This window comes from Lutjanus erythropterus, unplaced genomic scaffold (genome assembly GCF_056507025.1).
Source record: "Lutjanus erythropterus isolate fLutEry1 unplaced genomic scaffold, fLutEry1.hap2 Scaffold_170, whole genome shotgun sequence".
In the NCBI taxonomy this organism is placed as follows: domain Eukaryota; kingdom Metazoa; phylum Chordata; class Actinopteri; order Lutjaniformes; family Lutjanidae; genus Lutjanus; species Lutjanus erythropterus.
In genome coordinates, this window is record NW_028146647.1 from 48,276 (window position 1) to 55,618 (window position 7,343).

Here is a 7,343-nt window from a genome sequence, read left to right on the forward strand (position 1 = left end):
GTCCAGCCTTCCGAGGTCCGGTTCGTCACATTCAGGGGGATTTATTGTCAGAAATGTAACATAATATTCCTCATGATGTTTTCATTGGTGTACAACGAGCTGAAAATAAGAATCCAGTCTTTATATCTTCAGAGAGAGCAGCTCGTCTTCCTTCAGGGCAGTCGAGCGTCCGACATCCCAGAGTCAAATTTAAATGTCCTTTGTCTCTGCACCACATGTCTGTGACTTAGTTTTATTAGTTAGCTGTACTGAGGAAGCTAAGCCAAAGACAACATGATGGACAGAGACACAGTCAGAGACACATGACTGCCGCTGATGTAACCCAGTTTTATTCATATAGAACCAAATCATAACAAAGGTGTCTCAGGGGTCTTCTCATACAGAACAGATCTACACCAGGGCTGTTTTTATTGTCAATTAATTATTTAATTAATCCTGTTACAATCTGGTCACTTGGAGCAACATATGATTCCATCCCTGCTGACTGCAGCAAGACAGTGAGACACCTTCTGCACGTGTCCCAACGGTAAATAGAAAATAATTGTTAAAGGAAAGACTTGAAGAAGTTTGGACCTACTTTTCAAGTCTTTCCTGTAATGATGATTTCAATCATAGATTCATCTTTAGATCATTTTCTTGATTAATCAATCGGTTGTTTGGTCTGAGGTGACTGTGGTGTCCTTTCTAATAGACAGAAACCTTGAGTCTAGCCTGCTGGGACTGGCCCAGTCAGACCAGTCAGGGTGGGTGAAACAGTTGGACCAGGACCAGGAGGGAATCTGCATTGTTGTTTGTGGATCTACAGTTTGTCGCCTGACACTTTGGTGTGAAAATCACTGACTGACCGGACGCTTTTCCTAAAAATGTGAACTGTGACTCACATCTGCCGGTCCACAGGAAGTGCTCCTGACTTCCACTGTGCCAACAAGACAGACCAACCAGAGACAGACAGACAAAGAGAGACAGACAGACAAAGAGAGACAGACAGACAAAGAGAGACAGACAGACAAAGAGAGACAGACAGACAAAGAGAGACAGACAGACAGAGCCTTCAAGAGTCCAGAGTCTGTCATCCAGCATGTTGCTTTGCCTCTGAGAAGCTTGTGGACGACCTCGGTGTCCTCATACATGGGAGTGGCTCTCTGTCCTTGGATTACATCTCCAGCACAGAAAACATCATTTAGGTTCCTCGCAGAGTCCCTTCAGCTGTCCAACATTGTCCTCGTGGTCAGCAGGCCTGGCCAAAGTCCTGCCGCCCAAGCCTGAGTGGACTCCATCATTGTTGGTTCAGCTGACCGTGGGACAAAGTGGGACAAAGTGGGACATATCACCAACTCTGGAGGTATTCCAAACTGTTACAAAATGAATATTTCTACTCTGTAGTAGTAGTAGTAGTACTCTGTAGTAGTAGTACTCTGTAGTAGTCCGTGATTGTAGTTTTCATCCTAAATCTAACTTTCGTGACTCTCAGGTAAACGTGAACTGAACCTGTACGTCCACAGTCTGATTCAAACACCAAACTGTCCCGTGATGACAATGAACTTCCTGTTCTCAGCCATCGCACAAAAGACAGATTTCAGAGAAGTGTCTTTCCTGCAGTGGTTTGACTTTTAACAACTTAACATGTGGGACAAAAATGGGACATCAGGTCACCTGATCAAACTTTTTCCACCATGACAGTAGTTTGAACATGAAACGTTTTTATTATCAAAGTGAGAAGAAAAGTGATGACACGCGCAGTCAGTGTCTGTCCTCAGTGAGTTATTTTTGAATCAATCAGCAGGTTTCTGTTACCCAGAATCCCCCTTTCACACTTCAGTAATCTAATGAGGTTAATAAATACAGGACAGGAGTTACTGTGCAGTAAATGAGGCCGATCAGTGTGAGCTGAAAATACTTTGTTGATTTAAAGTGTCTGAAACAGTCACATTCAACCACTGCCTGTATTTATATGGTGCTCACTAAATGCTATATTACACTGTAAAAACACAAACGTATTCTTTGGTAAAAAAAAATAAATAAGAAATATAAATTGTTCAGACTTGGAAATATAAGTTAGCAGCATTTAAAGAGTCCTGATGATGTTTCTTCTCTTGTATTTTTTGCAGTGGAACCTTCCAGAACTTAAGATCCTTCTTTAGTTTCGTTTCCTTGACAAAGTTTTGAGTGACGCTCGTATGTTCTGCCCCGTGTCAGACGCCTTCTGACCTTTGATGACGAAATATCTTAACAAATGAAAGAACAGAGTTCAGACAACAACAGACAGACTGATTTTTATAAATGTGCACGTTTCATTTATTTACTGTTTGCCTCTAAAAAGTCTCCAAAGATGAACATAGTCAGAATTTACGGGACTCATGGTGAATCAAATCAAAATGTTCAGTTTGCAAATTAAAAACAACGTTGCAAGTGAAGTGTCTCTTGAGAATATGGACTTTAGGATCAGTTCATATCACTAACAAAATATGCTTATAATATTAAATATTAAAATATTATTCCTGCTTTTATTTGAGCTACTTTACAGAGATGAACAGAGATAATAAAAGCTAAGTTTGGGGAATATCTCATGTTCGAAAGCTCATCAGATTAACAAAGCAGAGTGTCTGTAAACTAACCGTCAGCAGTTTAAACCAGTCCAAACCAGTTCAAGCCAGTGTCTGTAAACTAACCGTCAGCAGTTTAAACCAGTCCAAACCAGTTCAAGCCAGTGTCTGTAAACTAACCGTCAGCAGTTTAAACCAGTCCAAACCAGTTCAAGCCAGTGTCTGTAAACTAACCGTCAGCAGTTTAAACCAGTCCAAACCAGTTCAAGCCAGTGTCTGTAAACTAACCGTCAGCTAGAAAACATTTCATTCATCAGAAACGTTTAGACGACCTCCTTAACACTAGACTTGCACCGATTTCAACTTTCTTGGCCGATTCCGATTTCCGATTTTTGAGGGGTCTGACCTACCGATTCCGATTTTCAGTCTTTCTAAGAACTGTGATTGACAGCATTCACAAACATTTTTGCAACTTTTCTTGTAAATATGTTCATAATAAGACACTGACTATTAAATATTCATTTAATACTTTCTCCAAAATCATCCAGGTTACAACCATTTTGTACCATTTATATTAAGATTATGAATTGGGTGAACGTGATCTCGCGGGATTTCGTGGGACGCGATATCACGTGATCTTTTGTGGAAGCGGATGTAAACAAACCGGAGACTAACGCGGTGCAACAGTTTGAAGTAAAACTTTGCCGTGAGAAAAACAAACACAGAAGTTAAACGAGTCTGGATGAGAAAATGTTTGAGGAGACGCATCAACACAGGATGTTTATTCTTCAGCCAGAACAGGAAGTGAGATTTTAACTGTCCCTCTGTGAACAGCAGTCTGCTGCTAGCTTGCTAGCATTAGCATTAGCATTAGCTGTCTCGTTGTAGACTGTCTGTCTTCTCTTTATCCTGTTCTTGGAATCTGTCTCTGACACCAGCTTCAAGCAGACGTGTGTCAGAATGTGTAGCTGTTATCAGCGCTGTGTTGACGTCACGGTCAGTTTGTCTGCTGCGCGCATCACGTGACCATCGTGCAGAACATGTGTGTGACAATGACGGGCACAGAACCGGATTTGTGACGCTGACCGGCCGGTCACCGGTCAAGACCAGTCACGTGAAAACCGGCCCGATTCCAAGCATTGACGATTAATCGGTGCAAGTCTCCTTAACACCTGGTCACCACTTCATAAATAGTTTAATTTTCAGGTTAAATCTTTTGGTTGATAAAATACAATAATTATTGTTTAATTTATACATCTGAAGTAGTTATTGATCACTACCTCAACAGGATCAGTGTCTAACCTGATCACTCCAGCTTCTTCGATTGGACGCAGCAGGTTTGAGAGTTGAACATAAATCAAATGTTTTTATTCCACAGTTTGAGTTACAATCAGAGTGAAAGAAGAAAAATAGATCACAGATTCATTAGAGACGTTTCTATCTGCTAACAGGCGTACAAAAATACTCTGGTTTACTTTAAACTTCAAGTATCTACAAACAACAACAAGGCCCATCAAACAGACTGGTTGGAACCAGTTCAAATCAGTTTGATAAACCAGTTTGAACCAGTTCAAATCAGTCTGATAAACCAGTTTGAACCAGTTCAAATCAGACTGATAAACCAGTTTGAACCAGTTCAAATCAGTCTGATAAACCAGTTTGAACCAGTTCAAATCAGTCTGATAAACCAGTTTGAACCAGTTCAAATCAGTTTGATAAACCAATCTGATCCAGTTCAAACCAGTCTGATCCAATGTAAACTAATCAGTTCCTGTTCAAACCAGGCTGATGCAGTTTAAACCAGTCCAATCCAGTTCAAACCAGTATGAACCAGTTTTAACTGGATCAAACTGGTTTAATCTGATTCAGCCACAGATGAAACTCAGTGTCTCAGCTGCAGCAGAAACCACTCTGACGGTTTGATCAGCTGACTGACAGACAGGTGAACCTGCTTACCTCACCTGTAATGTGTCCGACTGCAGGAAACACGTCACATGATCAACTGAGCAGAACCAAATTATTCTGGTAAACATTCAGTCCTGAATTCAGGACGACAATAAACAGCTGAGTTCTTCTTACTTCATCTTCATTCTGAACTCAAAGTTTTAAGAAGAAGTAAAAACGTCTTAAACACAAACTCTGTCAACGATTCGTTAAGACATTCAGAGGCGTCATTTCAACAAAACTTTATAAAAACATTTTAACATTTCTGTAAAACTTCTCCAGAGTCAAACGTTTCATCTCTGTGTCCAGTACAGGAAGAGGAGCGGGATTAGCTTAGCTTAGCACAAAAACAGGAATCAAGGGGAAACTGTTAGCCCAGCTTAGCACAGAGATAGGAAGCAGGGGGGAAATGTTAGCCTAGCTTAGCACAGAGATAGGAAGCAGGGGGGAAATGTTAGCCTAGCTTAGCACAGAGATAGGAAGCAGGGGGGAAATGTTAGCCTAGCCCCAACAAAAGAGAATTTTTCCATGGCATTTTATTTTCTGTTAACTTATTGGTGAGGCCGTTTGAGTTACGTCAGCTAACGACAGACAGTGATGCTCGTGTTGTTACAAGCTGATCAACGTTAGCTTTAGCAGTCATTCATCCGCCATCTACTGTAGCTACAACACTGACTATGGATGAAGACACCACACTTCAGAAACTATAAACTTTCCTTTTTATGCTTCTTTGTGCTTCTTTATGCTAAGACAGACTCTCCCTGTCCTGGACTGGACACACAGACTCTGACACGTTCTTAGGACACAGAAAACATGGAACTTTTCCTTTAACTGTCCTTGTGTTGAACCAGATGAAGTGCTTCCTCAGGGTTGACGTTACAGTTCAGGCTCTATTGCACAGACGCGTCTTTACATTATTTACAATCTCAGCACGGTTTGGTTCAAATCGTCCACACGACTTCTTTGGAATTTCATAAACAGGAAAACTTTGTTTCATAGAACGTCAAGATCTGAGCTCAACATGGTGGAACATCATCGGGACAGACGTCTCAAACGTCCCTCTGAGCTGTCAAATAAAGACGAGTCATCCAGAGGATGATTGGCACAGAAATACCAAGTATTATATTGAGCGGTGTAGATAATTACAGTACGTACAGAACTGATCAGAGGATTCAAATAAATACATCAGCTTCATTCATCAACAGTTTGTTCTCTTCAGTTTCATGTTCTCATCCATCAACATGAGAAAAATGACACAAGCTCAGTGCAAATTGTGCGTCTGTAAACATCGAAGGAGTCTGATTATTTCAGTTTCATCAGTTTCTGACTGCAGTGGATCGACGATGGAGGTTCAGAGGAAGCATCAGGAACGACTGTAAACTGATTTCAGAGAGGAAACGGGAGAGCTGCACCCACAGAACCCTTCAAGAACTGACAGAACCCTTCAAGAACTGACAGAACCCTTCAAGAACTGACAGAACCCTTCAAGAACAAACTTCTTATCAGTCTGAAATAAATGATGACAAGAAGTTTAAATATTATTACACTATAAAGTTGGGACACTGTTCGAAACAGAAATAAAAACAGAATGCAAAACTTTTCAACACAAAGTCATACTGACACATCTTTTGGTAAATATAGATATTCTGTTGGGACAAGAGCAACAAAAGACTGAAAACTGTGGAACGCTGCAAGAACACCTGTTGGAACATTCCACAGGTAAACAGCTAACAAAAAAGTCTTAAATGTGAATATTTTCTGGTTTCTTTGAGTTTTGGACAAAACGAGACATTTGAGGACGTCGTCTTGGACTTTGATCAACATCTTCTGACATTTTATGGACCAAACTGATCGATTGGTGGAAAAATGATTGCCAGATTGATCAGTAGTTGTGCGGTCCAAGTGTTTGCACGTATGTTTGGACCTATTTTTTCATGTCATGTCTGTAACAATTCTTTTCATTATCGATCAATCTGTTGATCATTTTCTCCATTAATTGATTAGTTGTTTGATTGTTACCAGCACTAATTTCAAAAGACAGCAGCTGTGATGATATGGGGGGAATTGGAGAGACATACGCTGCCATCCCTCACGTCTTTCTCAGAGACGTCCCTGATGTTTTCAACGAGACGATGCCAAGACACATTGTGGACGTGTTCTGGTAACGTGTCTTTGTAGTAAAAGAGACCTGGACCTGCAGTCCAGACGTGGACCTGCAGTCCAGACGTGGACCTGCAGTCCAGACCTGGACCTGCAGTCCATATCTGCTCTTTATGCTGAAACTAACTGAATGTGGGTTGAAAAGTTTTTGCAAGTCATTGAATTCTGTTTTTATGCCTTCGTCCGCTGAAGGTGCCGGCCGGAGGCAAACTGTTCTCCGGTTGTCCGACCGTACGTGAGTCCGTGCATCCGTCCTTCAGTCCGTCCGTCCTTCTGTCCGTCCGTCACAGATTTTTGTTTGTGCGATAACTTTTGAACAGGTGGACGGATTTGCACCAAATCTTGTGTGCTAAGACTCTATAACAGGAACATGAACGATTAAATTTTGGACACCAACGCTTTCGAGATGGACGCAAAATGGCCGCCTGTCAGACCTGTCTCTGAAAACACACTTATGCCAATAACTTGGTCAATTTTAATTTTGACTTTGATATCATTTGAATAACTCTGTTGGATATTATTAGGTAATAAAGGAAACAGCTCTTTCCTTGCAATCTTTTCTCATTAACTGTAAACTGGATCAATAACTCTCAAACTCCGGGGACAAACAGGATTTATAATGAATCGATGGTTTCAATCAGGTGTAGGGACACAAAAAGTCACAGTTGTATGAAACTGTTCTGTTCTGTTGCATCA